The sequence below is a fragment of the Pagrus major genome, chromosome 3 (assembly GCF_040436345.1).
Source record: "Pagrus major chromosome 3, Pma_NU_1.0".
NCBI lineage: Eukaryota > Metazoa > Chordata > Actinopteri > Spariformes > Sparidae > Pagrus > Pagrus major.
The window spans coordinates 9,769,990-9,780,983 of record NC_133217.1 but is presented as its reverse complement, the minus strand read 5'-3'; the positions used below and the strand labels follow the sequence as shown (position 1 = coordinate 9,780,983).

Below are 10,994 nucleotides of genomic sequence, written 5' to 3'. Positions count from 1 at the left end.
ACACAGCAAGGTCAGTTAAAGCCTGGATGGAGAACCACAACATTCGCACCATGCCTTGGCCTGCTCAATCACCAGATCTGAATCCAGTTGAAAACCTATGGAAAATCATCAAACTCAAAATGGAGAACCACAAGCCCAAAAACAAAGCAAATTTGTTTGAATTTGTGCAACAGGAATGGGCTGCTGTGACAGCAGAACAATGTCAGAAGCTGGTGGAGAGCATGCCAAGACGCATGGCTTCAGTCATCAAAAACAATGGTTACGCAATCAAGTACTAACTCCTGTGTGTATCATATGTTTAAAGCAAACAGAAAAGAAAACATGGAATGCTTAAAAGCAGTGTTTTTGGCAGTACAGTGCCATAGCTATTGATGTAAGAACTTAAGTGATTTTGGTTACTATCAAGAAAACCATGGAAAATGGCTAGATATCAGCTCTTAAATTAAACTCTTACGAGCTATTTTTGTTGTTATCATTATATTTGTCCAAACAAATGTACCTTTAGTTGAACCAGGCATTAAAATGAACAAGAAATTGAAGAAAACAAGGGTGGTCTAATAATTTTTTCCATGACTGTATATATATATATATATATATATATATATATATATATATATATATATATATATATGGGAGGGAGTCATGCTATGCGGGGTCGAGGTGAAGTCTGAACAAATGAGTCTTGAGTCTTTTGTGGAAGATGGCAAGCGATTCTGCTGTCCTGACATTGGTTGGGAGTTTGTTACACCACTGGGGCGCCAGAACAGAGAAGAGTCGCGACTTTGCTGAGTAGCCTTTGTTTGCTCTCAGCGATGGCGGTACCAGCAGGCCAGCTGATGTAGTAGAGTGAAGTGCTCGCGTTGGGGCATGTGGTCTGACCAGTGTTTGGAGGTAGATGGCTGCAGTTCCGTTGACAGCCTTGAAGGCCAGCACCATGGTCTTGAATCTGATGCGGGCCGCAACAGGAAGCCAGTGGAGGTCACGGAGGAGGGGGGTCACATGGGAGAATTTGGGTAGATTGAAAACAAGGCGCGCTGCAGCGTTCTGGATACGTTGCAAGGGTTTAGTCGCAGAGGCTGGGAGTCCAGCCAAGAGAGAGTTGCAGTAGTCCAGGCGGGAAATGACCAGCAATTGGACCAGGAGTCGCGTTGCGTCCTTTGTGAGGAAAGACTGGATCCTGCGGATGTTGTAGAGGGCAAATCTGCAGGATCGGGCCACCGCTGTGATGTTGGAAGTGCAGGATAGTCCGTCATTGAGGACCACACCCAGGTTTCTCGCAGTCGATGAAGGCGATACCGTGATGTTCTCGACAGTGACTGCCAGGTCCATGTGAGGGCAGTCTTTCCCCGGGATGAAGAGGAGTTCAGTTTTACTGAGGTTGAGTTTGAGATGATGCACAGTTGTCCAAGCGGAGATGTCTGCCAGACATTCCGAGATGCGCGTGGCAACGTGAGTATTGGAGGATGGGGGAAAGGAGAGGAACAGTTGGGTGTCATCAGCATAACAGTGGTAAGAGAATCCATGTGATGTGATTGCAGTGCCCAGTGATCTAGTGTATAATGAAAACAGAAGCGGTCCGAGTACTGAGCCTTGAGGGACGCCAGTTTCCAGGGAGCAGGGTTTGGAAAAAGAGCCATTCCACATGACCTGAAAGGTGTGATTTGTCAGGTATGATGTGAACCAGGTTAGAGCAGAGTCAGCAATGCCAAGTTCAGCCAGAGTGGAGAGAAGGATTTGGTGGTTGACTGTGTCAAACGCAGAGGATAAGTCGAGGAGGATGAGGACTGACGAGTGGGACGAGGCTCTGGCAGCACGGAGTGACTCAGTCACTGTGAGGAGGGCCGTCTTAGTGGAGTGAGCAGTCCTGAAGCCTGACTGATTAGGGTCTAGGAGGTTGTTCTGTGAAAGGTAGGAGGACAGTTGGTTGTAGACAGCACGTTCCAGAGTTTTAGAGAGGAACGAGAGAAGAGATACAGGTCTGTAGTTTCAGATGTCAGCCGAGTCAAGGGTGGGTTTCTTTAAGAGTGGCTTTACTGAAGCTGTCTTGAAAGGAGCTGGAATACGGCCTGAAGTGAGGGAGGAGTTGATCAGAGTGGTGAGGAAAGGCAAGATCTCGTGTGAGATGTTTTGGAGAAGGGAGGAGGGAATCGGGTCGAGGGAACAGGTGGTGGCACGGTTAGACGTCACTAGCGTGTGAACATCTTCAGAGGAGAGGGGGCTGAAGCAGGCTGTCATAGGTGAGGTTTGGGGGAGGTGCTTTCTGGGAGGGCATAGGAGTAAATGAGGAGCTGATGTCATTTACTTTCTTGGTAAATTAGTTGTAGAGTACGTTGCAAAGTCATCAGCAGTGAGGGAAGAGGGAGGGGGAGCGGTTTGAGGGGTGAGGAGCAAAGAGAATATGGAGAATAGTTTCCTGGGGTTGGAGGCAGAGGAGTTGATCTTTGACAGGTAGAAGGCAGATTTGGCTGCTGAAACAGCTGATGAGATGTCAGACAGGAGGAGGTGGTAGTGAGCAAGGTCATCAGGATGATGTGATTTTTTCCATTTTCTCTCTGCTGCTCGTAGCACCGATCTGTTGGTTTGCAGCGGTTCAGACAGCCAGGGAGGGGGGGGGCGATGATCGTGCTGGTCGGGAGGTTAAAGGACAGAGAGCGTTTAAAGAGGAGGAGAGGGTGGATAACAGAGTGGAGGAGGCTTCCTCGGTGGACAGTAGAGAGAATTGTTCTGAGGATGGTAGCGAGGAGAGAACAGTTGATGAGAGAGTGGAGGGAGAGAGGGATTTCAGGTTGCGGCGGGTGGTGACCGTGTGAGGTGCAGGGGCGAGGGGAGCGGTGGACTTCAAGGGGAGAGAGAAAGCAACAAAGTGGTGGTCGGACACATTGAGTGGGGTAACAGAGAGTGCCGAGGTACTACAGGACCTTGTGAAGACAAGGTCAAGTTGGTTCCCAGCCCGGTGGGTGGGTGGAGAGGGGGAGAGTGTGAGGTCAAATGTGGAGAAGAAGTTGATGAATCCAGATGAGTGCAGTTTCTCTGGGGGGATGTTGAAGGCGCCCAGGATGACAAGCGGTTTGCCATCGTCAGGGAGCAGCTTAGGAGTGCGTCCATCTCATCATAGAAGTCGCAGAGAGGACCGGGAGGGCGATAGATCACCACAACACCGCATAAGACACTGATTCATGAACAATCATTTGTCATGTTGTGATTGGTTGCAATGATTCCTTTTATAGTTTTCTGTGGTGCTGTATTAAGACTTTATAAAATGAAACGTAGTTGAAAAGTGAGTTTTTGAATATAGGCTGCATATAGACCACACAGTGATGATCAAGGTTTGTAAATATGAAATAGATGTGTAAAATTACAATGAGTTACAATCATGTTTTCAGCTGCAAATCACAGAAATCATAATTACTGTGTCAGACTATTACTTTACAGTAGGCCCTTAAAGAATATCTGTTTGATCCATATTTTCTTCTTCAGTTGCTGCCACCTCCATTTTGTCGCTATCAGGTTACAGCTGAATAAATATAGGCTATTTAAATATCTAATGTAGGCTAATGTACGGTAACATTCCAGTACTTTCTGGAACTCTGAGTTTCCCATCTCAGGCTCAGTCAACTCACAGTTTAGATTTACGCTTAGATTTATGCTCAGAGAAACAGGCCCCAGCTCCTACGGTTTTTGCACCACTTAACTCTCAAATGTGCATTCATGTTTGTAATTGGGGTTTATATTCAGCAACCCTTATCCGCCTCTGTGTGATTGTTTATGGATTGTTCTTGCTGGTGCATTCTGATCGTGTCCTGCATTGACATTCTCTGTCAACGGAGGAAGAGTAGCTCTAGTTTTCCTTAGATATCGCACTAATCATCATCACAGTCGCAAGCATCATGGTCATCAAATAAATGTTATCAACCATAATTTCCGAACCCATTTACTTACATTTCCTTCCTTCCCTCTTTCTTCTGTTTCAATATTATTTCATAATAAAAATAACAATGATACATTTTATCTATATAGTCTAATATAATCTCATAAAAAAGGTGGATTCATCTTCACTCCTGTTTATCAATCTGACTGCAGCAGCGATACGCTGAGGTGACCTACATTTTCTGGTGTTGATATGCTATAATGTTGACTGCTGACTGAAGCTGGAGGAGAAATGTAATTTACGAAGTGAACAAACAGGCGTGGTCAATAATTTCCATATACTTGTAAAGAACCTGTATATGTAACATGGCAGCCTTCAGTTCCAATGATTTCTACAGCTCTCATGTTTCTGTGATGAATGTGTGGAACACAAACTACTTTGTCACAAAAACATTCATGAAGTTTGGTTCAATAATGAATTTATTATAGGTCTTCTGAAAATGTGACCAAATCTGCTGGCTCAAAAATATACATACAGTAATTCTAATATTTGGTTAAATGTCTCTCGGCCATTTTCACCTCAGTTAGCTGCTTTTGATAGCCATCCTCAAGCTGCTGGTCGTCCTCTGGCTGAATTTTTAACCACTCCTCTTGACAGAATTGGTGAAGTTCAACTAAATTTGTTGGCTTTCTGGCCCAGACTTGTTTCTTCAGCACAGTCCACATGTTCCTGATGGGGTTCAAGTCAGGACTTTGGAAAGGCCATTCTAAAACCCCCATTCTAGCCTGATTGATCCATTCCTTTACCACTTCTGATGTGTGTTTGGGATCATTGTCCTGTTGGAACACCCAACTGCACCCAAGAGCCAATCTTCTGCTGATGACTTTAGGTTTTCCTGAAGAATTTGGAGATAATACTCCTTCTTCATTATTCCATTTACTTTCTTTAGAGCAGCAGATCCACTGGCAACAAAACAGCCCCACAGAATAATACAACCAGCACCATGCTTGACAGTAGGTATGGTGTTCTTGGGGTTAAAGACCTCACCTTCTCTCCTCCAAACATATTGCTGCTCATTTTGGCCAAATAACTGAGTTTTTGTTTCATGTGACCACAGAGTTTTCCTCCAGAAGGTTTTTTCTTTGTCCATGTGATCAGCAGCAAACTTCAGTCAAGCTTTAAGGTGACTCGTCTGAATCAAGGGCTTCTTTCTAACACGGCAGCCTCTCAGCTCAGGTTGATGTAAAACACACCTGACTGTGGACACTGACACCTGTCTTCCAGCAGCTTCTAATTCATTGCAGACTTGCTTTTTGGTTGACTCTTAACCATCCTGACCAGTTGTCTCTCAGCAGCAGGTGATAGTTTGTGTTTTCTTCCTGATCGTGGGATTGTTCTAGTTACTGTATGTACATTTTTGATCCAGCAGATTTGGTCACATTTTCAGAAGACCTATAATATATTCATTACTGAACCAAACTTCAGTCCCGGATTAGTCCTAAGTTTATTGTGAAGCTGGTGTGGTTCACAGATTTGGAAAAGCAGACAAAAAGAGTACCTACATTTGTCCTATAAACACATATTTAATAAAGAACTACCAGGGTATTATTATTCAGCTCAGTGGACAATAGTGTGTAGTGCAAACAATGTCCTCGGGTGTTTTTGCTTGCTGAATGTCCTATCGTCATGCCTGTTGAACCGGGGGAGCAGAGTGAGGTCTCTTTTCCAATGATAATGAAGAAATACCTCAGTGAACACTTTCCAATAGGCCAGAAAAGTCTCTGTGTTGATTATTCCTGGGCTGGTAGCTCCTTGCTAATCAACAAATGAAGTGTATTATTGACAGGGCTGTTGGCTTGTTTTTGCTCCCTGCTGTTTAGCTGTGCAGGATATCAGGCTTTGACAGCAGTATAATTTCAGTCTACCACAGCTCTTTGAACCATTGCTTCCATTTGTGGATTGCCATTTTTTTTTCTTCCATAACTTTACTAGTGTAAGGTCAGTGCATCAGTCACACCCTGGGATGGTGAAAAGCAGCATAATGGAGCAGTGACTGTGTCCTGTCAGTATTTGAATAGTGCTGATGCTGTATTGTGGTTCTCAGGTTGTTGAATTGCAGGCAGCATTAATCCAGGACTTAACAATGATTTGATATGGAGGCGTGGAGCTGTGACTGCGCCCAGCAGGTATCAGCGCTTTTTAGCATGAAGAATGCGCTTCAAAGAACGGTCTACCAGTACACCTCCACCTACTGACCATGTCAACCCAGTGAGGGAAAGGTCAGCTGTGTGTGTTGGTAAGATACAGAAAGGAAGGGGGAACAGACATTTGAATACTTAGAAATTCTGAATAATTAATGTAATACCTATAAAAGTGTTTAAATGTATTATATTCATGTAAGTGGGCTCATTTCACGGTCGGTGATAAAGACAGTGTTGGTGTCATAACCTGACTCCTAGCCCGTGACAAAACAGGTATGGGCACAATAGAAAATAGTTATTTAGTTTCATTTCTCAAAATAAAATAAACAACTTGGAAAAATAACCACAAATACGAGTGTGTCAGTCAGTGATGTCCGTGGTGTAAATGTGAGTGTATCGGGTGATGTTGAGTGAAAAAAGTCAAAGTCAAACAATGCACAAGTGTGGCGACGTTGACTGGGTCGAGTCCAAATAAGAGAGAACGGAGCAAAGCTGGGCTAGGCTTTTATCACATGGGAGCATTTGGCCCAGGTGCTGTGACCTCCTCCTCTGGTTCATTCAAAGACACGTCGGAAAACCCAGTAACAGTTAGGTCAGGGTCGTCACAGTAGGACAGTCTGACAATATGGAAAATATTATATTATTTGCATGCTTGCAGCCCAGCCCTTTTTAATGACTATAGAAATATAGTGAGTAGCTTCCCCCCTGTCTCTTCAAAATCCAGTTTTTGTCCTCAGTTGTTTTGTGTAAGGTTCATTTTCTCACTTACTCTCTCTAGCCCAGCCAACATAGTCCACTCTGTGAGAAATACTTAACATTTGCCATAAATAAATAGTGTTTTTTTCTTTTTTTCAAAATAAGAGGATATAGCTGTAAAATGCAGTAAAATCATTATTCTCAATGAATCTGCTGTTCAGTTCAAAGTCTGTAACTTTAAATTATAAGAACCCACCATTTTAAGGCATAGTTGAATTTTTTAAAATGATTTTGAGTGTTGATTTAGTAGTTATTTCTGTAAAAACATGGTTATCAAACAAAAAAATCAGACCAATACAGTTACTCTTTTCTAGTGGAGAGTCTTAAAAGTTTCAGTCATACATGTAAACAGTCATAAATAGAGGTTAGGAACAAATCTGTGCTGACAAACAAAATTTTTGCCACACTCAAGATGGCGACCCTATAAAACGGTGGATTCGTATAATTTAAAGTAACAGACTTTGCAGTACTCAGAGTTTCACCAAGAGAACACACTGCTCCAGGTGTGGCTAAATTTGTGGCTCCCCGTTCATTTCAGAATTCAGTTTACGATTCTAATAATTACCTTTAAATTCTTGCATGGTCTGGCTCTGCTTTCATCTCAGATCTTTCAACCCCCTAATTCTGAGGCCCTCAGATCTGAAAACCAAATGTTGTTTAAAAGTGGGCAGTTGGTTCAGGCTTAAGACAAAGGGGATCACACTATTACCATTTTAGTTCTGTGGAACAAACTCCCCCTCACTGTCAAAGTAGCTGAATTAATGCCATAGTTTAAAATGTTTTATAAACACCACCCTTGTTTAGACTGATATTTTATAACCTTTATATGATTTCTACTCCGAGGATTTTAAGTTGTTCTTTTTATTTTTTTGTCTTATTTTTCTCTGTTTGACCACTCTGGTGGAAATTCAATCTCAGGAGCTGGTGGAGAACAAACCCAGAGCTAAAAGGAGGATGAATATTGGACTTAGATCCATCAGGTGGGCACAAGCACAACTCCTAACAAGTGTTCGTGATGCTCTTTGTCTGCTGAATGTGTAATTAGGTAGCTGTTTGCTAACATGTTAGCTATATTGACTTAAGAAGGCCATGACATCTCACAGACGTGTGATTTTAACCCAAAATGGCCAAAGTATTGATAAATGCAGCTTTAAATATAATTAGATGATATAACTTATCTTACTGTGTCTGCTCACATCACATTCCAGGTAGGACTGAATGTCTCAAAAGTCTTAAATGTAGCTCTTTGCAGTCTCCAGATCAGGTGTATGTGGTGCAACAGCAAACGGAGGAGCAAAAACTTGATGTACTGTATTCTACCAAATCCCATTCTCATTTGCTAGCTGAATAGCAGGTGCATTAATGACCTCTTACATATATGACAGGCTGTTAGCAACAGATGAACATGCATGTCAGAAGTGGGGGATGCTGCTGCTGTGTGTTTGTACAGACTCTATGACCAAACAGGAAAAGTCTTTTGTAAGATTAAAAAGCCATATGTTGTGTCACCCTCACCAAAAATAAGAGTCTTTAAGATATCAAGAGTGATAATGACACAAGAGTTCAGAAGGCAGTGCAGGATTTAACACTACATTGGTACCCACTTAAGCCCTGCGACGAGCTGGCGACTCGTCCAGGGATATACCCTGGCCTCCGCCCATATGAAAAAACTGGGATTGGCTCCAGTAACCCCCGCAACCCCCCTGAAAGGGGGGATAAAGTGGTAACATCCCCACGACCCTCACGGATAAAGCGGTCAAGAAAATGAGATGAGATGAGATGGTACCCACTTAATGAATCTCAACCCAGGCATTTCAGCCCACACTGCTACCAAGCACATGAAAATATCCTCCATGACTGTGTCCTCTGACACATTTGTGACTACACTCAATTAGCAGTCACATCTCATGATGATGACCTCACCATCCATCTGGCGCATTTAGCCAAGTAGCTTATATGACACACTGTTTTGACAAAGCTATAACCTTAACGTAGACCTTCAGCTTATTGAAGCTTATTAGCTTGTAGACATCAGCCCAGAAAGAAATATCTCAGAAAGTCTTCATAGTTTGAGAAAAGTATGGAACATTTTTACAGCCTCAACTGGATGGACTGGAAAACAGGACATCAATACAGTCTTTGACGAAGAAAAGACAACATTAGGTATTGAGATGTGCTGTTGTATATAAAGGATAAATAGACTGCACAATAGCCTGAATGGTGTAGTAGGCTAGAGCAGTGGTTCTCAACTGGTCTGGGTTCGGGACCCACCATCACCCCTTAATGACAAGCCGTGACCCAAATCAAGGAAAATGTTCAACTTCTCAAATTTATTTAACATAACACTTCAGTAATTGTACTATTTAAACTATTCAGTCACTTATTCAAGCAATAAAAAATAAATAAAAAAGTGCAACTATGACAACCAACACTGCACTATGGAATAAATTCAGTTTCTTCAGAAGCAGTTTTTATCCACAAACTCAAAATAAATTAAACAAAAAGTGCAATTCAAAAAGATTCAAGTATACAAAATTAACTTTTCTTCTGATTATCTTATCAGTAGGTAAATACTGAAAAACATTGTGCTTTGAAGAAAATTAAGCACCACTCACTTCAACCTTACAGTAGGTGTAACACTGACATCACTCACTTCAACCTTGCAGTAGGTGTTACACTGACATCACTCACTCTAACCTTACAGTAGGTGTAACACTGACATCACACACCTGAGTTTGGAGGAGTTAATAGGAGAACTGGGGATGTTTTTTGCTCCTGACAAGAGTCTCAAAGTCTGGAGTTATAGTAGACCAAGCAACTCTGAGGTCATGCTCAATGTAGGTGCCAGCTAGTATTTTTTTGTGTGTCACATCCGGGGAGGAGTCAGGTGGGTGGTACGTCAGCAGAGTAGTAATATCAGCTGTTCTTCACCTGTTGATGAATGAATGAACTGAAAGGGTGAGGGGGGAAGGTCCTACTTTGCTGACCGCTAAAGTACATTGTTTTTGGATGTTTTTAGGTTTTGTGAGGATGTTTCACTGCCTGTGTTTTTGTCACAGTTCAGCTCTGCCTCACCACTCTGCACCTGCCTGCTTCAATCTGCCAATCAGACACACCCCTCTCATCAAGCCAACTCCACTCACCTGTGCTCTCTGCTCTGCTCTGGCTGCATTTAAGCTCCAGCTCCACTCTCACTCATTGCCAGATTGTTCTAGATGCTTGCACCAGACTCTCCAGCGATTTTCTGCCTGATCTCCCGGTTCCGACCCTGCTTGCCTCTGACTATCCTGCCTGACCGATCTCCTGGACATTACCTCAGCCTTCTGTCTTCGACCACGAGTTTCGCCTATCCCCTCTTGGTTATACACCTGCTCGGCTCTGCGGCTACACAGCCCACCACTGGACCTGTCTGCCTGCTAGGTAATCCACCTGTTGCCGGCTTTGCCTTCAGTCAGCAACACCAGACTCACTCCTTCACTGATCTCGCAGATCACTGTGAGCAAAGACTTTTCTCCTCATCACTGTATATACTGTTTAAGACTCCGGTGATAAATAAAAGTCATTACCGACTGATATCCTGTCTGCCTGTGCTGCTTTTGGGTCCTCACCATACCCGTGACAGTACAATCTGGCCAGACATGGACCCAGCACACACGGCTATGGATCGCCTGGAGAAGGTAGAGGCGATGCTCCAGCACCACGAGGCGCTGCTACTGTCAAACTCCGCAGATGTCCGACTGGCAGTGGCTAAACAGGAGCAGGCGTTTACCTCGCTAGCCTCGCAGGTACAACAGCTCGCCGCAGCTTTTGCTCAAGCTGTCCCTCTGCCTCCGGAACCAGTCCAGCCTCCACCAGCTCCGGCTGCCTCTGCCTCTGTCTCTGTCTCTGCCTCGGAGCCTCGGGTGGGAGTTCCTGAACGCTACGCCGGGGACACGGAGGGCTGCCGCCCGTTCCTCACGAACTGCTCCATCCTGTTCGCTCTCCAGCCCCACACCTTCGCTTCTGAGGACGCCAGGGTGGCGTTCACCGTGAATCATCTGACGGGGCGCGCTCGGCTGTGGGGAACAGCCGAGTGGGAGCGTCGCACTCCAGCGTGCTCCTCTTTCCAAGCCTTCGCCGCCGAGCTCCGCAAAGTGTTCGGAGAAGCTTCCCGAGGTCCGGATGCTTCT

At 44.1% G+C, this 10,994-nt stretch overlaps 1 pseudogene; it reads right to left on the bottom strand.

Moving 5' to 3' along the window:
- Window positions 1-645: 645 nt before the first annotated feature.
- LOC140993326 (uncharacterized) lies at window positions 646-10,465 on the bottom strand (annotated as a pseudogene).
- Between the last annotated feature and the right edge of the window lie 529 nt (window positions 10,466-10,994).